The following is a 26,520-nucleotide window of genomic DNA, read 5'->3' as shown; positions in this document are numbered from 1 at the left end:
GCATGTTAATTGATTTCAAGACAAAACTGCTAGCATGCCCCCGAACTAGGGCCTTGATTGCTTTTTTATGCTCGTCGCTTAGGTTTGCATTCATATTGAAGGTCTTCTCAGGGTGTTTCTTACTTAGAGTGAAACTTTCAACTTCTTCGGCTAGTTGAGTTCTCTGCTCCTTCTCCTCATCTATTACCTCCATGACTTCGGTGTACCTCCTCTTCCTCTTCCCTAGCCATAGTTGCTAAGTATAAAACTCGCAATTCATCTTGTCATCCACTGACTATGGCAATCCCTCCTTCAGTTGGAAATTTCATGCATAGATGCCGAATATTAGTGGCTACTTTGAAATCATACAATATTGGCCAGCCAAGGATGGCATTATATAATAGTGGCAATCTAACCACCAAAAACTAGACATGCTAGGTCCGAGCTGTGAGAGGTTTTTTGACAGTTAGCAGTGGTTTGCCTTTTCCTTCTACTGGTACTGGCGTTCCACCTATCCCTTTCACTGGGGCTTGATCTCTCATCAGGTTCTCTTCAGGCATCTTCAGGCCCTAGAACACTCGATAGGGGAGGCCACCAAAATTTTCTGTACTTTGAAGTTTTGGATTATCCCTTCTACAACTAGAGCATTGTCATGTGGTATTTCTACCCCTTCTCCATCGATTGCTGAGAAGTAGACCATTTTGGGTATATGTTCTGTCACTTGTATAGCGTCTGTCTCTTTCTACTTGCCATCCCTTCTGCTTTTTCTATTTACCCTAAGGGAATATGCTACTTCTTCTCGAATTATCACATTGATGGTCCAGCTTGACCTATCATTCACTGGTCATGCAGCCCTCTCCCAGATTGGCTCTCTCCTTTCCTCTGCCTATTGTTGGGAGCGACTTAAAAATTTTCAAATGGCCCCTTTTATTTGCTTTTCTATCTCATTTCTCAACTGGTAATGATTGCTGGTGTCATGGCCATGTGTGCGATAGAATTGTCAATACTGGTATGGATCTCGGGTTTTAGGGTCGGTCTAAAAGGGTTGAGACCACTGTAACAGGTTTTTATCTTGCACTGCTACTAGGATTTTTGCCATGGAGACGTTTAGGGGAGTGACCTCTCTATGTTGAGGGTGTTTGGATCAGAGGTCGGTTTCTCGATGGTTCTTATACTTGTTTAAAGCTCTTGGGCCACGGTCAGGTCTTCTGCCCATATGTTCTCTTCTTCGGTCCTCAGGCCATCTGCGAATTGTGTCTCTTTCTCTAGGCTCCTTTACGAACCTGCTGGTTATCAAGGGCGTCATCTTTCTTGATATATTTTGGCACGCTGCATCAGGTTTGCCAATGTAATACCCGGCTAGACTCCGGTATCGGAATTCCTACCGTCCGGTGGAATCTCGAATGTCGGAAGCCTCTAGTAGGGTAAAACCATGTTTTTATGAAATGTTTTAATGTATTTTATGTTTTAAGCATGAAAGAAAATAAGTTTTTGCATGAAAATAGCATTGGAGGAAAACTCAGGTTCGGCTGCCGAACCTCAAGTTCGGCCGCCAAACATGCATGCGTTGCGGGTGTGCTTTAGGCCCCCGAAAGCATAAGTGAGGGAAGTCCAGGTTCGGCCGCCGAACCCCAAGTTCGGCCGCCGAACATGGCATGTATGCGGAGGCACATTCGGCCCCCGAACGTGGTCTGGCCAGCCACTATAAAAGGGTCCCTTAGCCGAAAACGGGCGAGCTTTTTCCCCATCTTCGGCCAAGGTGAGCTCTCCGCCGCCCCTCACCAATCTTTGATGTTCTTCCTCTAAATCTTTCAAGATTTTCATTTGTTTTAACTTTGTTTTGAAGATTAAAGCTTTTGAGCAAAGTTTTGGAGCTTGGAGGTTCAATAACCCAATCTCTCCCAACTTCGAGTTTAAGTCGTCTCTCTCTCGATCTTCAAGAGGTAAGAGCCGATCTTAAGCTCATTGCATGTTTTAAGTAAGTTTTAAGTAGATCCATGGGATAGAATGCATGTTTAGGTTATGGTTATGTTTTTGGAGTTTATGGGTATAAATGTATGTTCTTGAACAATGTGGATGCTTGATGTGTTGTAGATGGGGTTTATGATGGTTTGAGGCCCCTAGGAACATGTATGCTTGTGTTTGTGTGTTGTAGAATAGGTTTGATGCATGTTTGATAAGTTTGGAGGCGAAATGTGCAAAGGGAGCCAAGTTTCTGCCCTTTGGCAGAAACCAGGTTCGGCAGCCGAAGGATTTTCGGCCGCCGAAGGATTTTCGGCCGCCGAACATGGCTGGGGAGGCAGCCTTTCGGCTGCCGAAGCTTGCCCCCGAAAGGGAGACTTTCGTCTCTGTCTGGCAGTTTCGGCCGCCGAAAGTGCCACCGAACATGCATGAGTTTCGTCTCTGTCTGGGAGTTTCGGCCGCCGAAGGTGCCGCCGAACCTGCCTGACTTTCGGCTCTGGAGGGACTTTCGACCGTCGAACCTGCCGCCGAAAGTGCCCTGTCCAGGCCTCCTTTGCATGTTTTTCTATGGTTGTTTCATGATGTTTTAGGGGGGTTTTTGGGGAGTAGTTTAGAGATATGTTCTAGTATGTTTGGTCCCTCATTTGAGTCCACCTGTGTAGGTTCGGACCCGAGGAACCGAGGACCCCAGCAGTGAGTTCAGCTGCTTCGGTGTTGTCAGAGTCAGCCAGAGGTGAGTGGAACTAAACTTAATCTTTTAAATTAAATGTTTTATCATGTTTCACGCATCATGATTATGCAATAGGATGATTGCATTAGTTTCACGAATATGCCGCATTGCATCGATTGTTGTTGATGTGGGTGAATGTTGGATGACCCAATTAGTCCATGACAGGAAGACCAGGACCCCATTCTACGGCCTGGCACAGAGTAAGGAAAGACCAGAACCCCATTCTACGGCCTGGCACGGTTATGGGACTCGAAGACCAGGAGCCCAGAGGAGGCCCTGGGATAATGGTAAGTAATGTATGTATGACAGGAAGACCAGGACCCCATGCTACGGCCTGGCACAGAGTTAGCTTGGACTAATTGGTGACAAGTTCATCCAACCCTTATGTGAATTGTCTGTGTTATGATGCATCTCATTGGAGCATAGTGTTATTATGTTTTATAGTTCAACTCACTGGGCTTTTAGCTCACCCCTCTCCCTTTACCCCCAGGCTTGCAGGTACAGTATAGTGCGGGAGTCCGGATAGAGTAAAGAAGTCATGCTTATGTAATAGCTAGCAATGGACATGATCAAATCGTAATGTAATGTCTCAATCAGTATAGATATGTAATGAGATGATGTTTATGGATGTTAGAGTGTGCTTGACCATAGATTATTGTTATCCCTTTTTAATTACATGATCGTAGAGATTTTTATGATGTTTATGTAAACCAACTCAACATATGTTATGTCACCCATTTGGGGGCACTGATGAGATCCCACAGAGGGATCAATGTTTATGATTTATGTTATATACAGTCCATGCACAGGTTGAGTATGGTTGATGTATATGGAAAGAAAAGTTTTAAATTTTTATGTATGTTGTTGATCATGTATGGGATTATACAGGTTTACAGGTTAGATGTCAGGCTTGCTACGGGTCCCGGCGGCCTTAAGCCGATCTGGATCCTAGCGCCGGTAGCGGTCCGATTTTCGGGTCGTTACAGCCAATGTGCTAGGCAGCTTTCTGCTCAAAGATCCAAAAAATTCTACAGAGGTGTTTCCTTTCTGCATCGCTTCCACGACACTGGACTCATTGAGATTATGAATCTGTAAGGTCTTAGTGTTGAAACGAGCTACATATTCTCGCAGGGTCTCATCTCTCCTATGTCTGATTGTTCCAGATAACTGGTCTTTCGTTAGGTCGAGACACTGGCTATGAATCTTCTCATGAATGAGTTAGCTAGGTCACCAAAAGTTCTTATACTTTTTACTTTCAGGTTATTGAACCATATTAGGGTTGCTCCAGTCAAAGTAGTGAGTTTGTAGCTTCATGAAAGTCTTGTAATTAATTACATGGTCTTTGGGGTTTTCTATATTATTATATGTACCTGTGGTCGACATTAGGAATTTTTTTAGGATGGTTTCTTCTTGGATATGGGCTACAAAGGGTAGGATGTCCTTAGACTAGTTTAGGTTCCTGTTTCGCTTTTTAGCTCGACCAAGAGTTCTTCATTCAATTTTTCTGGCTTTTTCTCTACTCCTTCTTCCTTCACTTTTGGCTTCTTTGAACTACTTTCTTCTTCCTCGCTTTCTGACTCATACCCTCCCAATGTTGCACTTCTTTCCATATTGACATCTTCTTTTATTAAACTTCTCACCATGCGACTTCTGGACTTAGTCAGTGGTTTTCTAGGTGCTTCACCATCTCTTCTCCTTGATTTCTTATGTGGCAGTCATTGGTTCAAGATTTTCGGTCTCTGGGATGAATTTAGGTGTTGGTGCTTGGCTGGGTGTGATAACTGGCATTGGATTTGTGGTCATGGATGGTCCAAGGCCTCGCTATTGTATGATCTGGTTCATCCACATCATGGTTTATTGTAGTTATAGTGACATAGCTTGTAGGTCTATCTTAGATAGAGGAGTTTGGGGGACAGTGTTAGAGTTATTGGCAGAAGGTACATTGAGCATTATCTGGGTGGAGGAGAGCGAGAATAACGTCATTGAAAAGCCCTGAGGATTGGGAGTTTCCGGGACTTAGTTTGTATTTTCAATGGGCGTTGGTAAGTTGCTTTCTTGATTGGTCATATGAATCTCAATGGATTTTATTTGAAAACTCCCACAAAGGCACCACTTGACAAACTGAGATTCAATAGGCTTCGATTTAGTGATGAAATTCATGGTTTGGGATTGGTTTAAGGGGAGTGAATATAGGAAATAAATGAGAGTTAATGAATTAGGTACTCAGTTTGGAGAGGTTAAGGTTTATTGGGAGAAAATAAATATAATAGATTTGGTGAGGATTCATGAATTAGGAATGTCCTCTGCTCGGGGTTGGATCAATAGTATATATACCCCTTGTCGTTCTGACACTTTCTCTGTCACGTTCTATCAGATTGAGCAGGGATGTTTTTCTTGCAGGTGTGTTGAGCGGCTCATTAATGGTGGGCAATTGGCTAATAAATGGGGAGTTGGCTAACCCATACCCTGTCATGCGCATTTATAGCCCTTTAATGTTTCAAAGGAGACGACCTGTGTATAAATTTTATTTTTTTTTAACTTTCATTTAATATAACTTTGAATTTTTTTTACATTTAAAATTTATATATATATATATATATATATATATATATATATGTATATAATATAAATTGTGGTATGTATTTATGACAAGATTAAAAACACACTTATTTAGTCACACCAATTTCAAAATAGTGATTATTTAATTTTTATAATTTTAAAATGATAACTATTTAATTTATAGAGTTACTGAAAAATATTTAAAAAATAGAGGCTATTAAGAATTTTTAAAAAAATAAAGAGATTAAATTGTTAGTTTTATCCGACTAAAAGAATTAAATAGTAATTCTTTTTAAGCTTATTTTATATAATTTTATATTTTTTTTGTTTTATAATTTTTAGTTTTTTTATTATCTCAAAATTATTGCATATTTTTCTTTTTTATATTATAATAACATATAAAATATCTATTAATATTTTATTAAATTTAATATTTTTAAAATGAATATAATTGAAAAATTAATAAAAAAAATATTTATCAATATATTTTTTCATATATATTGATAAGCAATAAAAATACGTGTTATATATTATTGGTCAATTAAACTAAAACAATTGAAATACTTGAAACGTAATATATAAATTGAGTATCATAATTCTATTTAATTTTATTTTATTTTTAAAAAAATGTTTAAAATATTTCTTAATATTTAATAAAACTTAATGTATTTAAGAGGTGTATAATTGAAAAGTTAATAAAAGAAATTGTATTTCTTAATAGCAAAATAAATAAAAATTATGGGGTGAAAAATAATATTTAATGATTAAGAGAGTGAATTATGAAAAGTTATTTCTTACAATATTTTATTAACTACTATCTAAATGACTATTTACTATTAAAATAGATAACAACTACTATTGATGATCGCTAGATTCCTCCACCCCGATTTGGGGCCGGACCCATGGCGACAGCCCATTATCTGAAGGTCCTCAAGCCACCCACCTGAACCAGATCCAGCCCGCTCAGCCTTAAGACCGGGCTCCACCCCTATTTCTCAGATAGATCGGTCCAACCTTCTCAGCCCAACGACCAGGTTTTCTCTGGACTCAGTCTTGAACTCCTCTTCCTGCCCAGCCCGGAGAAAGGAAGGTGGCCAGCCCATCCCCCGGGTGGGTCCGTCTGCATGCGTGCTCGGGGAGAATTAAATGGCCGTTACGCATACAACAGATATCTGATATTCTCGTACGACCGTATCAGTATGGCAGAGACAGGTGGTCCAATGGAAATAAGGCCGGTACACGTCATTGACAGAGGAAGGAAAAAAATAAAAGAGGAGGGTCACTCTCTTTTCAGACTAAACTTTTTTTAAGTTAGCGAAAACTCTTGTAAAACCCTACTTTCTGGATCTCAGATTATCAACTATGATAGTTGATGCCAAAGTCAGTTTATATTAAAATCTTGTTTGATTGGGATAATTTAATTATAAAACTTTAAATTTTCAAAAAATATTAAAATTATATTTGTTTGGTTGGTATTTTTGCTTGATTTTTTGAAAAGTTTAAAGCATTTTTTCCCTTGACGGAGAGGAAAGAAGTTAATTTCTCTCGTCTAATTAATTTATTTTCTGAAAAGTTTACTGTTCAAGAAATAATTAATTTAATTAAATAAAACCTAAATATTAAATACTATAATGTCGAAAAGGGTTTTAATATTATTTTATTTTGCAAGAGCTAAACCAAAAGGCCATTCCGGTTGAAACGGAATGTAGAAGCTTTTCTTCAAATGCAACCAAAGAAAGAATTGTTTATAAAGATTCAGCCAAAGCCGTCCTTGGCATCAAATTATATGACTCCATGTGTGTCATTTTCTCTCTCCCTCATTCCTTAACATATAATATCCAAATGACCAATTCTATCTCATTAAGGATTGTTTGGATATCAAAAATTATTATTATTATTATTATTATTATTATTATTATTATTATTATTATTTTAGTATTTTTTTTAACAAAGTGATATTAAGATTTTTGATATTTTTTAATAATTTTAATTTTGTTAGAATATAAAATAAAAAACAAATTAAATCAAACAATATTGAAATCTTAAAAAGTTTATCATAATATAACCACTAAAATAAGATATAGGTACTAATTAACCAAATAATATTTTTAGAAATTGATATACTTTATTCAAAATATGTAATAAAAATTTAAACTAAAAATGAAAAAACAAATGAGAAAATAGAAATTTATATAGTGTCCACTCATTATCTAAAATTTTTTAGTTGGAATTTTATAAAAAAATGATATACTATTTAGTTTTTATGGTATGAAAAACTCACGATTTTAAAAAATGTATTAAAATATTTTTGATATTTTAAAAAATCTACTAATTAGTCTCTTTATTAATTTTTTCATTAAATATTTTATTATTTAGTATTTATGATTTTAAAAAATTTATTAATTGGTCTTTCTAATTTTTAAAAAATGTACTAATGAGTCTCTTCGTATCAAGGGTATCTTAGACTTTTATATAATACTTAATAGCTAAAATTAACGGAGTGACTAATTAGTAGATTTTGTAAAACGTCGGGAACATTTTAATATATTTTTTAAAATTAATGATTAATTAATAAATTTTTTCATATTATAAGAACTAAATAGTAATTTTTTTAAAAATTTATATAATGACTTTTTCATTTTCATTCTATATATATAGAGAGAGAAAGTAAAGGAAAGATAATTGTTTTTTTTGGTGAAAAATAACTTTATATATAAAGAAAAAGAAATAGAGAAAAGATTTGTATATTATAATATCATATATATATATATTTAAATATTAAAATTTAATATTTATGATCACTTTCTTGATGGATTTTCACTACCAAACATCCCCTAAGCCACAACATAAGCAAAAACCATTAACAAATTCAATCATGGAGCCTTAACTATCTCACCAACTACAATTTTTTTTATATAAATATTAATTTTTTAAAATTCTTTTTATTCAATTGGGATTTATTTATTTGGAATGTAGTTGATAGTAGGTATGATAATTAGATTAAAAAAAAAATACACATCCTTTTTGATGGGATGTGTTTTTAGCTACAAAGTATATTGTCCAAAAGTGACAACCTTATCATAATGTGAAATGTGGATTAAGAAATTATGTTGGTGACCCAACATAACCATTTATTGCATTACATCAATCATCAATATGGGTTTAGTGAAGTCTTATTCAGCATTTCCATTCACATTTTTTCTTTTAATCTTGTCATATATGAGAAAGCTAGACTTGAAAAATATAAATATTTTGAGATTCTTAAAAGAAGAGAATTGATACTATATAATAACTGCTAAAAGTGAGTTATGAGTTATTATCACAAGATAGGTCTACGAGATAAGAATTAGGTGAGTAACAGATACAGTCCATTCCGAGGTAAGAAAGATTCGGATACCTTAGCATCTAAGTTATCACTAAAAGGCTCACCCTTTTTTCAACAAAGCGAATATCAACACGAAATTATCATTATCAAATACAGCCGGACATATTTTCAATATGCCTGTGATTGTGAAATTTCTACCTAATAACGTAGACAGCCACATTATCGTCGGATTATCAAAAAAATACCAAATTCATCCTTATCTCTTACAATATAAAGGGAGAAGAACCACATAAATAAAATAATATTATTCTCAAATACTAAAACTCTAAACAATTCATTACACTTTTTCTACTTGTCGAAATACTGACTTGAGTATTAGAGTGGCTGCAGTGGACACCCACCACCACCTCATGTTGTCTCCCTTGTAAGTTCTAACCAATCGCAGCACATTTTCATTTTGACCGCGTCATCAATTTAATATCCTATAACATAAAAAATATTTTAATAAGTTTCTGAAAATATAGGAATATAAATTTTTTTAATTTTGTTGTAATGAATGTAAAAAATTTGTGAAATAAATGAATGAGTTAATTATGAGAGTTGATGAAGTCCATGTGAATATATTTTCAAAATGGATCTCTTAAACTTGGGATTCTAAAGTAATGATACTGTAGAAAATAGGAATTCTTAGATGAGAAATTCAAAGATAATAGGGCTTTCATTTCTCCTCATGTTACCTAAAGTACTTCATAATTATTCTTTTGGTAAAAAGTAAGAAAGAATTCATCAAAACTAATGCCACCTTTTGAGGAGAAATAATTATTCCATTCATTTTTATTGGAAAATTAAAAAATCTTCTGAATCCAAAACTTCTAAAACATTCAAAAATACACTTAAATTATTTAAAAATATAATAAAATAAATTTATAATTTTAATTTCCATTTATTTATAAAAAATAATTAATATTTAAAAAATATTTTTTATAAAAAATATTTTCAATAAAAAATATTTTTTAATAAGATAACTTATTTTTTATTATTTAACTTTAATTTAAAAAATAAAATTTATTAATAAATTTATATATAGAGATCTTATAATTTTTTTCTAAAAAAAATTATTTTTTTAAAAAATAATTTACTTTTTCTTATTTTTTTATTAACTAAATTTTCTGAGTGTTCTAAAATATTAAAAAATATAAAAAATATTTTCTTAAAAAATATTTTTAAATATCTTTTAATATTTAATAAAATTTAATATTTAAATATAATTGAAAAGTTAATAAAAAAACAATTATATTTCTTAATATATGTATAAAAATAAAATTGATTAAAATTATAAGACAATGAGAGTATTTACTTTTTCTAATCATAATTAATAAATCCTATATTTTTTAAAATATCCCAACTTGATCTCTCCTAAAAGCAATTATTAATATAAAAAAAATTAAAAATTCAAGCATTTATTAATATAAAAATAATTTAATAATATGAATTTTTAATCGATTGATATAACGAGAAATATATTAGATCTAAAAAATATTAACAATATTACTTATATGTTTAAATAAAAATAGAAATAAAATTATTTTTTACGCAAAGAGGGATTTTTTTCTAAAAGAGACTATAATAATATGTCTTCAAATTTAATTATGTAAATAAAATATAAATATTAAAAACACAACTTTATGTGTTTCGATTAAAATTATAATAATATGTCTTCAAATTTAATTATGTAAATAAAATATAAATATTAAAAACACAACTTTATGTGTTTCGATTAAAATTTTATGTTTATGAAAAGAAAATTATAATGAAAAAAATAAAATTACAATCACTCAAAATTTTTCTAATTGATGTTGTCGAAGTAGAGTTTTACTGCGATTGGTTGGTTAATTCTGCAAGAAAAGAGAATGTAAGATTACAATGAAAAAGAATAAAATTACAATCACTAAAAGATTTCCTAATTGATGTGACCGAAATAGAATGTGAGATAATTGGCATTTACGGCAGCCATTCTGACGCTCAATTCAGTAAATTGAATAATAGGACGGGTATATAGAATTGCTTAGAATTGCAGAATAATTGTGTAAGAATTGCGTATATTTGTCTATATGATCATTAACTTTTATAATGTAAGAAAATAGAGTTAATTATACCATTTCTTAAAAATCTGGCAATGATATGGTCGGCTGATTGATAAGGGATTCTACCAGCTAATCGGTCGACGTCTAGCGATTATTAGGGGTAATGAGAATTTACTACATCATGTCTACTAACAGTAATTTTATATAAAAACTCTATCATTTTCAGGAGTGGATAAGTCCTGATGGACATCCGGATGCAACGGTGTTTAGATTTTTCTTTCCACAGGTGGAATCATGTAATGGCTTATTAGACTCTTATATTATGTGAATCTATCTTATGATGACAGCTCATAGTACTTGAATGATCATTGTATTATATTACTAATATTATTCTCAATAAATTTATTAAGAATTTCATGCCGAAATAGACAAAGTGCCAAGAAATAGGTTATTAGCGACATGTTTTGGCCGCTTAAAGCCTCATCACTAATTTTTTTATACTGAATTATTGTTTGAAACTTAGCAACAGAATCAGTGACAAAGAATTTTGTCTATAAATTTAGCAACAAAAAATATCTTGTTGATAAATTTTAGTAAGAATCTATTTCGTCGCTAATTCCATCACTGTCAATTAAAATTCTGTTGGAAATCCGTGGCTTACAATAGCCACGACTTTTTTTGTCACAAATCCACTGAAAAATTTAGAATGCTATCAATTATATCTGTCATAAATTGGTGAACTCAAACATTTTCCTAACATGTTTTGATATTTCCTATATAACCTAAATAATTCATAAGTCAAAAACATATTCATATTAAATGAATCATTACAGTGGATCAGCTGATTTTTAATTTTCATATAAAAAATTAATTAATATTTTAATTTTTTTAATTAATACATAATTAAAATGATAAAAAATAAAAATTTCAAACTTTTTATGTCTTACTTTATATTTTAATACTTATATGCTATGAATATTTTTAATAAGTTTTATTGTTTAAAATAATAAAATACATGATTTATAAAAATAAATATTGATTATTATTTGACAAACTATTTGGATGTGATTGCTCTTCTTTATAAATTTAAAATTTTAAGTATAAATTTGTTATGTGATATTATTAAAAGTCTGATTAAAAATTAAGAGTAGAAAGTATCCACCATCTTTCGGATGAAAAAAGTTTTATAATTAAACACATATCCTCTTTATTTTATAATTTTTATGTTTTATTTTATTATTATCTTAAAATTATTATTTTTTTTATTTTTATTATAATAATATATAAATCGATTATTATAACTTTATTTTATTTTATTTTTAAAAATATCTCTTAATATTTAATAAAATTTAATATATTTAATATAGATATAATAAGAAAATTAATAAAAAATTATATTTTTTAATATGTGTAAAGAAGTAGAGTGCATAAAAATTATAAGACGAGGGAATGTAATAAAAAGAACTTAATCGAAATAGGGGAGTTGAGGCAATACTCGCTCAATTTTTATTTGAGAAGAATGTATTTATATACCGTTTTATCTACTATTCTGGAAAGTTACACGTTATAATATACATTTATTGTTACAATAGAAAATATGTAAGTTAGGAGAGAGAGATAAAATTCTTCTGTCATTTTTGTGTACCTAATACAGAAATGGAAATAAGTCTTTTAGAATTTCCATTTGACCTGATCTTTTGAAATAATCGTTTAATCTTGTCACTTGGAATAGTTAGTTCGACCTAATCTATTAGAGTGATATTCGATCTGTGAAATTGTCTGACTTGATCTATTAGAGTGGTATCCAATCTGTGAAATTGTTCAACGTGATTTATTTAAATGATGATGCGATCTATTATTTAATTTGTACTATTTTATAAGAAAATAATATTTTAAATAAGGCTCTTTTTATAAGAAAATAATATTTTAAATAAGGCTCTTTTTAGATAATACAATATTTTTTAAATTAATCAAGTGTTTACATTTAAACGCATATAAGATTTACTCTCAAATAATATTATTTATTTGTTTTTCAAAAGCTTGCATCCTTTGACTTTTTTCTTCCCGCAAACTTTGAAAAGATTTCAACTTGGACGGTATAATCTGTCAAGCAATCGGAGATTATGCAGCATAAATAAATTAATATTGTCACGTGAATAAATTACTTTTGAAAAAATAAATGTGTAAAGAACATTTTTTTTTCCACAGAAAATTGAAAAAACAATCCAAAATTTGGACATATAATTTTTTTCTCTTTTTTAATTTTAAAAATAAATTTATTCTAATTTCTAAATTAAGAAAAAATGAATTAAAAATAAAACTTAGGATATTAAATAATATTTTCTGTTCAATTTCCATCACTATTTTTTGGTTTCCTCTCTCCACTTAGATAAGTAAAAATGTTAATTTTTTAAAAATAAAAATTTCACAATAATTTAATTTAATAGATTTTTTTATTAATTTTCTCATTTAAAATAACAATTTTAATTTTTTTACCTTGAATTTTTAAAAAGAAATTAAAATCATTTATTATGTTATAAAAATTTATTTAAATTATTTTCTTATAAAATTTTCAAAGTCAATAGTAAACTTTATTAGAAAAAAATAGAATTAATATCATTAAAATAAAATATTTCATTCAGTTTTTTAATAAATTCTTGATTTATATTATTTTATTATTAATACTTGATTTATGATAAAACAGAGAGAATATTATTAAAAAATTGATTTTTTTTATCAACAAGTGAATTTCATGTTTTATTATGTGAATTTAATCATTGAATTTTTTTTTATAAAATTTATAGTGTTAGATTTTTAAAAAGAGATTCTTATATAGATTTAACTTACCACATCCTTTATTTAATTTAAATAAATAATTAATTAAATTACTAATATAAAATTATTTTATTAATTTATGTTTCAAAATTTCATGTGAAATTAAGTTAATATAAAAAAAATCTGATTCAGATTTTATAATTAAATTAAGAGTTTTGGAGAATTCAATACATACAAAATTTTCAGAAAATTCTATATATTTAATTTGTTTCTTATTTAAAAATTTTTCTCACATGAAATTGGGAATATTGAATTTTTTTAATGTAAATATTAATAAAATTTTAGAATCTAATAAAGTCATTTATTCTAGAAGAAAAGGAAGACAGAGAGAATATGGTTTAAAACAGAAATAGCCTAGACATGAGGAAGTTGGGAGGAAAAAGAAAAGAAAAGAACAAAACACAAGTCTACTATTGACCTAATCATACGTTGTTCAAATTTGACACGAAATGGCTAAGCTTTAGCCATTGAAATTGTCAACAAATGTTAAAAAAGTTCAGCCACCAAAACGACCAAATCCTTAAGAAATTGTTCACTAACTCTTATCACCCATTTGATATTTTATATTTTTTTTATATTGTACGGTAACCATCTAAAATAAGTAATGTGCTAACACTCATAGACAGGACCACATAGTAATTATCTAATTAGAAGATACTTGATTCTATGTAGAGAAAAAAAAAACCTAAATATTTCATATCTCAGCAAGACTCGCACCATCAACGATGGACGATATACTCCACAGGAAATTAGTACAAATTCAGTGATTCTCATTACACTTATATTCATGAGATCCCCTATCAATTAGCCGATACCAATCGAATTTTCAAAAGTCACGATAATTAACTCTATTTTTTTATAGTGTAAAAACTAATGATCGCAGATATCAAAATACGCAATTCTTACACAATTACTTTTGAGTTCTAAATAATTTTTTACATTCGCTTTTTTCTTTAATTTACTGACTTGAGTGTTGAAGTGGCCGGCGTAGATGCCAACCATCTCACTTTCTCTTCCTTACAAATTGGTCAATCGTAACACAATTTCAGTTTAGCCACATCAATTGACATGTGATAAAGCATAAAAATTTTATAAACTATAGATTATTTGTGCAGAGGAAGTAAATATAAGATATTTTAAATCAAGTAATTGCAGAAACTTTTTGAATTACATAATTGGTGGAAATTTTTGAAAATGAATCCATATGAGGGCCACCCATGATGGATTCAATATAGACTATATCATTTTATTTACTTCGTTTGCACAAACAAGAATAGGATATCGCAATTGCAACTACATACAATACTAAAAAATATGTTAAAGTGAGCTGCTCTAATTTGTTGTCTTATATACTTTAATTGTAGTCGTAAATCAAGAACAACAGTTTGAAAACCGCTACATATATTCCCGCTGTTAAATATAAAGCAACAGTTTAAATACTGTTTTGCAGCGGATGAAAAATACGATTAAAATTATAATTTTATTAAATATAAAATAAAATTTTTAATTAAAGTGTGTTATTATATATAATAGAAAAATAAAATTTTTTGTAATAGTTTTAAACTGCTATCAAACTGTTAATTTAGTAGTATTAATGTAACAATTTCAAAATCGTTTTGAAAATACCATTACTTAAACCCAAAATGCAATAGTGATAATAGGATTTTGCAATTATATATCCTTTATGGTGTGAGATGGTCTATGGATGATCCATGAATCTCATTAGAGTGATGTAGGTCATATATTCTATGATACAAATTGAAAGTTCGAGTTAAGGCTCATTATATATTTATGAGCTCTCGTGAGAGCTAGACGCATTGGTGATATGAAAAAAGGTCAAGTCAAAGGAGTTAGTAGTGTCTTAAACCACCAAATTTGATATGCTTAGCTATATCGCATTCGTGTAAATATTAATTCATGTGTGTAAATAAATAATAGAGGAATTACTATATAGTTTCCTTAGGAAACTTATTAGTTAGTCTCTTAGTTTTGAAAATTACATAACATTTCTGATATTTTAAAAAGTTTACTAATTGATCTCTCCGTTAATTTTAACCACTAAGTATTACGAAATTTTAAAATACTTTCAATATAGAGGGATTAGATAGTAAACATTCTTACAAAACTAAAGGATTAATTAATAAATTTTTTCATATCACAGGGATTAAATAGTAAAATATTTAACGGTTAAAACTAACGAAATGACTAATTATTAGATTTTTTTAGACTTTAAAGGTGTTTTAATATATTTTTCAAAATCAAGTGACTAAATAATGATTTTTCTATAATATAGGAATTAAATAGAAAAACTTTCTTAAATAATATTGATTTTCTTTTAGTTTAAATTTAGTCTCTAACTCTTCCCCTCCTACAACTAATAGTTTTGTTGATAGTAGGTGAATTAGAGTTAGCAGCATTGTAGGCTATGTGAAGTTTATAAATAGAATTTCATATTAGGATTGAGTCTAACTCTCTTTATTGTGGATTATATTACATGCTTGTAAATTTTGGGTTTCATGTTGATTTGTGTGTTGAGTTTATTGAAACTTAATTCAAACATCATTGATTTGCTCTGTATAATATACTACAAGAGTTTATTGGAATCTAATTCATTAATTTTCTATGAAATCTTTGTTAGCATCCAGAATCTTGGGACCAGAAATTTTAGGAAAGTATAAAATGAATTTTCTTAAATAAACTCTAAATGAATTTTAAGGTGTTAAAAGATAATTTTTAATAAAATAATTTTCGTCTGGCGAAAAAGTGGCCTAATAGAATCACCTATAAATAGCTTCCAACTCGAAATAGAGAGAAGTTTCTATTCATTTCGAGTAAATATGAACACTAATCCTTATCTTTTTTTCTTTTCAAATTCTATGTTAAATCTAATCACTTTTTGAAGAAACTAGATCTTCTTTTGAAGATTTTGAGCTAGGATTCAAGATTTCGAAAACTCATTCACAACCTTGTTCTCTTCTTTACATTACATCCTAAGGTAAGCACTATTTCTTGAATATTTTAATTCGTCTTTTTTGAGCTTAAAAATGAATATTTATGTTTGTATGTGGATTTCATGGCTAGATATAAGATTGAAGTCTTTTTTTATGAGTTTGATCAAAATAAAACTTTTTACCCCTTGAATTCTTTTTTTCTTTTTAGATTACATGTATAAGTTAAGGACACAAGAAAGTTATTTTATAACCGTTGAGTGCAAAGAAACTATGCTTTTAACATTACTGTATTCTTTTCTTTTTTCATTTTGTTTTAATAAATTTTTAAGAGATGAACTCTTCTCTTTCCAAATTATGTTTTTGATTATTGCATGTTAAAGTTTAAACCATGATTTGATTTGCCCTCATGCTAATTTGAGTTCTGAGTGCTTCTTACCAATTTTCTCAATGTAAAAAATATTGTTGGAAGCAGTTTAGAAAGTGATAGAATCAGATTTCATATCAAGAAATCCAGGCTCCTTCATTCGTCAAATATGCACTTTTAAAGGCTGCTTGTGGCACCACAAGTGTGGCACCTCAAGTGCTTCCAAAGATAGAGTTTTGCCTTTGTACCAAGACTTTAGGCCGCCAAAAGTCCCTTTTTCATTTCTTTTTCTATATGTTTTTTATATGCTTATTTCTTAGGGTAATTCTAGAGTTTTAAATTTGACATTTTAGTCCCTCATTTGAGTTCGTATGTATAGGACCAAGCTTAGGAGACCATCAAGGCTAGCAATGAGGTAACTGTTTTCAATTCATAGCATGTTTACAAGAAGTGCATAGAATTGAATTAAACTTTATTTTTAAGTTAAATGATTTAAATTAGACATGCTCATATATCATGAATGCTGCTAATTATTCAAGGATTCTTTGCATTAGAATTATGAATATATTGCATATTATTTTCTACTTATGGATGTAGATAAATATTAGATGACCCATTAGCGCTCTTAATATATTTATCATATGTGTATGATATGATGGATATGAAAGTTTAGGTCGAGACTATGTAAAGAGAAAGATCACGTTGGCCTATTCTATACCTCTGGAACTATGAATTTAAGTTACACTAAGAGAAAGTCCTAAGGAGAACCCTATCGTGGATCAGACACTATTGGATTTGTGTAGGGCTACTTGTAAATCTATTATGTTATTAAATGTCTATGAGTGCTACATATGTATTAGCGTTTGATTCATTAAACTATTTAGTATTAATGTTTTTACTCACTAGGTTATTTACATAGCTTATCCCTTTCTTCTAACTTCCAGTTTTATAGGTTCAAAAGTACAGTTGAGGACTGCAGGGACTAAAGTATGCTTTTTTTAATGTAATAGTTACTATACTGGATGTGAAAATTTGTTAATGGATCGGAACTGTGGAATGCCTTTAGTATTGATTTTGGATCTCCGTTTTGAAGTAATATTTTATGCATGTAAAAGTTTTAAATTTTTATGGGTATACTCTTATCTGAAGAATTTTGGGAGGAATTCTTTAATTATATTCCAATTGAAGTGATCTTTATAAGGTTTGAGTATTTATATACAAAGAATCAATCTAATTTAGGAATATTTACAATACACCTAATTAGAAATATTTACAATAAAGGTAGAAAAATAAAATCACTATAATCAAGCATAATTAGGATCCCAAACATTTAAATCCTCCTAATTAGGAACCTTTTATGTTGGTTAACACTCCCTTTCAAATTAGTGCATGGATATCACATATACCCAACTTGCAAATTAAGGTGTGATAGGTCTTGTTACTGAGCCCTTTGGTAACTATATCACTTAGTTGTTCATTAGAAGTCACATGATCTAATATCATGACACTATTTATTAACTTCTCTTTAATAAAGTGACGATTAATCTCTATATGCTTCGTTCGGTCATGTTGAATTAGATTGTGAGCTATTTTGATGGCAGTTTTGTTGTCACAGTAGAAGAGTAGTTTGTCCCTGATAAAGGACTATTTAGACTCCATCAGGAGTTTTAACCAATATCATTTGGCTAAGACAAAATAAGAGAAAAGATAAGTTAGAAGACTAAAATTCTTATTGAAATTCCTCAAAGATTGAAAAGTGAGTTTCTAATAGCCAAGGGAGGCTATTTATAATAGAAACAAAATCCTAATAAGCAAAATTATGAAAATATCCAAAATATCCAAAAAAAATAATTAAAATGCAAAATTGACCCCCTAAACGATGAAATTTCCATATCAAACTTTGTGACAGGCTGCCCTCGTCACACTTTTAAAAGTCGTGCGTCTCGAAATTTCCTTTCTGAAAAGCTATCATGGGTCTCTATTGGACGTCGGCAGTAAAAATTAGGCTTGGTCTAAGTCTGCTGTAAAGTTTAAGGCTAGTTACTCCATATCAGTCTCGCTCCAGCAATTTCAATTCCTCCAAAATCTTTGCAAAGATAGAAGTTCATAAACAACTTGTTTCATCGCTCTATATTCTACTTCAGCACTTGATCGAGGACAATACTTTGCTTATTGCTTCTTCAAGTGATAAGGTTGCCTCCCACAAGTGTGCAGTAACCACTAGTTGATTTTCTATTAGCAAGGGATCTAGCACAATTTGACTCTGTGAATGCATTTATTCGAATATGGCCATGTTTGGATAATAAAATGCCTTTTCAGAGGCAGACTTCAAGTATTGCAAAATGCGAAAGATAACTTGCATGTGGAGTTCATAAGGATCATGCATAAATTGACTGACTAGGTTGACTATATATATTATATCTAGTCGAGTATGTAAGAGATAAATTAATGTGCCTACTAATATATGATATTTGCCAATATCTAGTGGTTCAGCAGTCCCTGCTTGCAACTTGTGATTGCTCTCAATATGAATTTCTATTGGTTTGCAACCTAACATACTAGTTTCTTTTAAGAGATCCAGAATGTATTTCCTCTGAGAGATAAAGATTCCCTTCTTCAATACAAAAACCTCAATTCCTAGGAAATACTAAAGTTTTCCTAGATCTTTAATTTTGAATTCCTAAGCCAAAAGCTTCTTTAATCAACCCATTTCTTCTTTTTCATCTCCTATCATTACTTGTCATAAACATAAACAATGAGAAGAATAATTTTAACCCCATGATATTTAATAATATTGCTCTGTTGATAGTCAAAGGAAACCATAGCTCTGCTAAATTGATCAAACCAAGTTCTGGGTGACTATTTCAATCCATACAACGCCTTCTTTAGTTTGCATACCTTTTCTTGAATTTTTTATCAGCCAATGCAAGAGGAATGTCCATGTATACTTTTTTCTCTAAGTCTCCATGAAGGAAAACGTTTTTGACATAAAATTATTGTAGATCCCAGTCAAAATTGGCAGCACAAGATAGCAAAACTTTGATTAAATTTATTTTGGCAATAAGGAAAAATGACTCTTGATAATCCACTGCATAGATTTGAGTGTATCCATTGGTAACTAGTCTGACCTTGAATCTTTCAATTAATCTATCTGCTTTGTATTTCATAGTGAACAACCATTTGCATCCAATTGTTTTTTTTTTAGGTGGAAGAGTCACTAACTCCTAGGTCTCATTTTTAGCCAAGACTTTCATTTCTTCAATCATTGCTTCCTTTCAATTAGAATTTTTGAGAGCTTCCTTCCAATCCTATGGGATAGACATAGAGGAAATAAATAAGGCAAAGGCTCTATAGGATGGAGACAAAGAATCATAAGAGAGAAAGTTAGAAATAGAGTGCTTTTTGCAATACCTAACTCCTTTTGTTTGAGCAATCAGTTTATTTAGATCATCAATGGGCTCAAGGTTTAGAGTTGACTCACTAGATGAAGAAAATGAAGATTCATAACATTGAGTAGGCTGCACAATAACTTTTTCTGCTTCTGTTTTGTCTCTTCTTGGGTACCTCCTTAAATCTGTGTTATCCAAACACCCAATTATTTTTTTCCTAATCACCAATAGTCTCTACCTGTATAGTAGTCTCTTCTTAAGTAAAAAACTCTAGAGTTGTAGGACTATGAATCATCTCTTTTTTCTTTTTAGCCTCCCCCTGAAGAGGTGATGGGGTAATACTAAAGTAAGATTCAGTCTCTCTAAATGTAAGATCCATTTTGATAAAGTATTTTCTAGATGGAGGGTGGTAACACTTATAACCCTTATGTCTGAGAGAGTACCCAATAAACACACATTTACGAGCCCTTGGATCGAGCTTTCCACCTGTCCTAGTATGAATAAAACATGTTTACCTATGCACCTTTGGTGAAACAGTATAAACATTTTTCCCTTGTAGCACCTCTAAATGACTTTTAAAGGCAAGAGCTTTGAGAGACATTCTATTAATGAGATAAGATGCGCCTAAGACTGCATCTTCCTAATAGGTTTTTGGAAGATTCATGGTAAAAAGGAGAGATTTGGCTACTTCAACAGATGCCTATTTTTCTTTTCAGCAACACCATTTTGGGCACTAGTGTAAGGACAACTAGTTTGATGTAGTATCCAATTAGACTGCAGATAAGCAGAAAAACGACCATCTATATACTTTGTGCCATTATCATTTCTCAAAAATTTTATCTTAACATCAAATGAGTACAAACTATCTTGTGAAAAGATTGAAAGCAAGAAAACACATCACTCTTTGCCTTTATCAAATAAACCCAGGTCATGCGAGTGCAGCAATCAATAAAAGTAACAAACCAACGATTAGCAGATAGTGATACCATCTGAGTAGGTTTTCAAATATCAGAATGGATGGTCACAAAAGGGATCATACCCCTATTATTACTAGAGGGATAAGAGGTTCTTATATGTTTAACATACTCACAAGCATCAAAAACTAAAGAATCACACTGAGCCTTGAAAAATAAATTAGGATAAAGTTTCTCTAAAACAAAGAAGGATGGGTATTGTAACCATTGATGCCACTGTATGATTTACTGGTTGATATCCTAATTTTTTTTAAAAATAGCCCAAGATGAATTCAAACTCAGATTCCTTTCCAACATATATAAGCCATCGTGTAGTTTACCATTGCCAATCCTCTTTATAGTTTAAAGGTCCTGAATAACACAATGGTCAGGAAAAAATTCATTTTTATAGTTAAATGCTTTGATGAGAGTATTAACAGATAAAATATTAACAGAAAAATAATGAACATGAAAAACAGATGATAGCTTGATATTTGGAGCACAAACAATAGAACCGGTCTAAGAGATAAGAGTGAATCATCCATCTGCTATTCTAACAATGCCTCTTGTAGACATGGAAGATAATTAAGGAAACATTTAGAAGAGCCTATCATGTGTTTATTTTTACCAGAATCAATAATCCACAGAGATGACATGTTAAAAGATAGCAATAAAGCGAACACAACAATGAAAAAAGATTGTCCAATTAAAACAAATACCCAATCAACATCCTTCTCGCAAAGGAATACGAAAACAATTGTAATTGGAGACTGCCCACACCAATAAAATACTCAATCAACACCAAATCCAGCAAGGAACATCAGGAACAGGCTGGAAAGAGAAGTCTAGAGGTAGCGACAAGGTTCAGGCTCCAAGATCTACGCTATGAACAAGCTCACATGCGAGGGAGAATGTCTCGATCACTAGAGGCTGGTGGACAATCGATGAAGGGGCTGCAACTCTAATGGAGTAGGCGGTGATGAAGAAAAATGGGTCTAAGTATGTGAGTACCAAATTTAGTTGCCTAGAATCTTGAAAGTCCAAAATTGAATTGGAACCTTAAACCAGGCAAAAACTCTGATACCATGAAGAATTTTGGGAGAAATTTTTTAATTCTATTCCAATTGAATTAGTCTTTATAAGTTTTGAGTATTTATACACAAAGAATCAATCTAATTTAGGAATATTTACAACACGCCTAATTAGGAATATCTACAACAAAGTTAGAAAAATAACATCCCTATAATAAAGTATAATTAAGATTCTACACATCTGAATTCTCCTAATTAGGAACCTTCTATATTAGTCGACATTATCGCCATGTGTATGATAGATGCATGGAATATTTGATGAGGGCTTTTAGTGTTTATTTATACTTTATAGATATTTTTTTTCACATACTAAGTTTGATTCTAGATTACAATCTATATATGTTTTGAGATTATAAAGGGATTCAATCAGGTATACAATATGTATATTAGGCATGCTATAGATTTTTATGATCTTATGTCAATTTGAACACTAGTGCCAGTAGCTCTTAAATTTAAATTTTAGAGTAAAGAATATTATCTTACCTAATTTTTGAAATTTTTATAAGATTTTATTTTTAATTAAATTTTTATTATTATATAAATAGTATATTCAATTAGTTTTTGAGTCGTTGAATTATTTCCATTTAATAAAAAAAATTTTCAATATGTTCTTTTTAATAATGATATTAAAACTTTAATGATCCTATGAAATTTGTGAGAAAAAAAGAATTTTCAAGAGAGAAGTTATGAGAAACACTCAAATTAAATATATATGCATAAGTTAAGAGTTTCTATTACTAAAAAAAGAGTTTTATTGTGAGAGAAAAAATTGATAAGAAATGCATCAACAATTAGTGAGAGATACATTAAAATTATCAGCATGAAAAATTACTTCAATTACAAAAAATAATAATGAGGATGATTAAATCGAGAAAATATTGAAACGTAATTCAAACATGATATATATATAAAATTTTTAGAGTAAAAAATCAATCTCTTGCTCAATTGTTAAGATTTTTATTAAAATTTTTATTGAGTTATATGATTTATAGAGTAAAAAAATTAATCTCTTGCTCAATTGTTAAGCTTTTTATTAAAATTTATATTGGGTTAGTTAAGGTTTTTGTAGTATATAAACAATATGTTTAATTAGTATTTGAGTCTCTGAGGTGTATAAAAACAATATTTTTTTCAACACCAATGGAAATCATGAGCTTCCACGTAGCATCCCAAAAACCAAAAGCAAAACTAACTTTACAATTTTTTTTTTGGAGACTTCACATTGCTTCTTTAATTAATTAATTAAATTATTTTAGAAGAGACTTCACTTTAGGTTTGATATGACATTAGCCAATGGTTCACTGCCATTTGGATGAGTACTCAATTTAAATTAAAAAACAATAATCCAACTAATTATTACATTCATACTTATAGTATTTAAACTTATCTACTTCTTATAAGATGTGACCTCAAATAAGTCTACCAATTATTAAAAATTAAATTTATATTATTATTTTTTTATAAATTTTGATATAAATTTTTCTCTTTATTAATTATTTAATTATTTACTATTTATTATATTTAACTGTTAAATTAAATTAAGAGTTGGGTCTAAGGGCATAATGATGACTGCATATAACACAAAAAGAAAAAAAGATTCTCCATATTTTTGTGATTGGTCACTATGTCGGTTGTACCTTTTGTTTATTCTATTTCCCTATGCTCATCTCTTTCACATTAATTTAATTTAAATTAATTAAAATAATATATATTCTAGAGTTTTGGATTCCATGACACGTCACCATGTCTTGCTTTATCAATCTCTGCCATGCTATTGGCTGTCTCTTTTTCTTTTTCCTTGTTTGCATTTTGCATACATTGGACAATCTTTATAATAGTTTTCAAACCTCTTCAACTCAGGAAACTACTCAGCTATTGCCGTCTTGGATTTTATTAATAAAAAATAAAAAGTAAATTATTAAATAATCATAATTGCCAACTTGGATAACATTGTTAAATAATATTAAGCTAAAATTTATTACTTAATATTAGTCATTGATTTTAATTAATAAGTGATATTATTTGAATGAAAAATTGTGATAATGAATAATGGAATGAAACTGAACTGTAATTGATTAATTAAGTACGCTATGCTAATTATTACTTTTTTTTATTTAATGGTTTTTTTAAAAGGAAAAATATTTAATATAATAAAGAATTGAATAAATTTAGGTTGGATAATTGGGAACTGCTTGGATGATTGTTAGCACTCTAGTTAGATTCCTCCTCTTATCATTAATTAAATAATTGAAAGTTAAATTTGAAAAAAAAAATTATTTTTTAAGTAATATTGTTCAAGCTAATCATTAACATGGGCCTCACAAGTCAAATTTAACAAATTGTATATTGAACCCAATAATTTTCTTTCAGTAGGATCAAATGTCTTCTATTGAAAAAATTTAAAAAAAATTATCAACTCCATTTATTATAAATTTAAAATATAAATAAATTTTTTTATAAAAAAATTAAATAAAATCGAGTGGATATTAATATATGTAAATTGTGGAAATTATTTTTCATGAGATATTATAAAAATCTTATAATTTGATTGCTCGAGGATATAAAATAAAAATATTTTTCATGAGATTAACTTGTTTTTCATTATTTTCTTTGATTATAATATTAAAAAAATAAAAATACTAATAAATTTGTATATGGGCTCCAATGGATGAAAAAAGTATGAAAAATGTGTTTTGGACAATGCAAGTGGCCGTCGATGTTAATAAGATTTTCAACCTGTGAAAAATAAATTTCACTTTTCAAAAAATAAAATTTTATTTTTTATTTTTTATTTATTTACATGTAATATAGGCTCCTCAAAAGATTTTTCTGATTATGCTCGATAGGGGTGAGCATTCGGTCGGTTCGGTTCATAACCGAACCGAACTGAATAAACCAAAAATCGAAATTTTAGTGTTTATAAAAATCGAACCGAATCGATTTTGATCAGAAATTGAATCGAACCGAACCGGTCTGATTCGGTTTGGTTTTGTTCGGTTTGATCGGTTTTAATTTTTAATAATTTTTTTATTTTTTACACTTTATTTTTAATATTTTAAAATTTAATTAAAATATTTTAATCTTAATATGATTTAATTTCTCTATATTATTGAAAAAATATATTATTATCACTAATCGGTTCGGTTCGGTTTTTTCGGTTTTTTTATGATCAAAATCGAACCGAACCGAAATAACCGAAATTTCTGAAATTAAAATCGAATCGAACCGAAATATATAAAAAACCAAACTAAAATTTTAAATCAATTCGGTTCGATTAATTTTTTCGGTTTGAACCGAATACTGCTCACCCCTACTCTTGGATACTATAAAAAGACTCAAGAAGGCTACAAGAGAAAGAAATTTTTTACCTACACCAAGATATTCATGTATCCATCCAATATTTTTTTTTTAATTTAAATTTAAATTTAAATTGAAATGTTACCTGCCTTGATTTTAGCTAAAAAATTAATTTGGCTGTAAATTATATAGTGGAATTAAAAGTATAAAATATATTTCATTTATAATTTTTTTTTTTAATTTATAAAATTAAAAAAAGAATTAAACTTAAACCTTACATCATCATTATATTAAATTTACGGATGTATATTTGCTTTGAGTTAATAACCTTTAATAATTTTTTTAAAAAAATATTTTTAATATTTATAAGTGAAAAAAGAAAAAGAAATTTAAAAATTTTATTGGAAGTGAATCTAACTTTATCAAAAATTAAAAATTTATTGAGATAGAAGTAGTGGTAATACTATTAATGAAATATAATTTTTTATAATAGTTAATTTCTATTTAAGTCTAAATATAACATAAATTTGATTTTACTTGAATATAAATTTTATAATAATTAAATTAAATATCTAAAGTTCTCCATATCTAAATTAATTTAAATTTTATAGTCAATAGTTAGGCAAAGACCAGGACTTATAAAGTTGACCATTTTTTGGGCTTGAACGGGTCCAAAAGATTCATTGTGTACGATATTTTCTACTTAAACAGATGATCATTCGGTCGGTTCGGTTTAAAATCTAATTAAATTGAATAAAATGAAAATGAAAATTTTACTATTTATAAAAATCAAACCGAATCAATTTTAATCAGAAATCAAATCAAATCGAACTGATCTGATTCAATTCGATTCTATTTGGTTTGATCGAATTTTTAATAAATTTTTTTTATTTTTTACACTTTCATTTTAGTATTTTAAAATTTAATTAGAATATTTTAACTTTAATATGATTTAATCTCTATATTATTGAAAATAATATACTATTATCACTGGTCGGTTC

Source organism: Manihot esculenta, chromosome 17, assembly GCF_001659605.2.
Source record: "Manihot esculenta cultivar AM560-2 chromosome 17, M.esculenta_v8, whole genome shotgun sequence".
Taxonomy (NCBI): Eukaryota; Viridiplantae; Streptophyta; class Magnoliopsida; order Malpighiales; family Euphorbiaceae; genus Manihot; species Manihot esculenta.
This window is presented reverse-complemented; position numbering follows the sequence as displayed.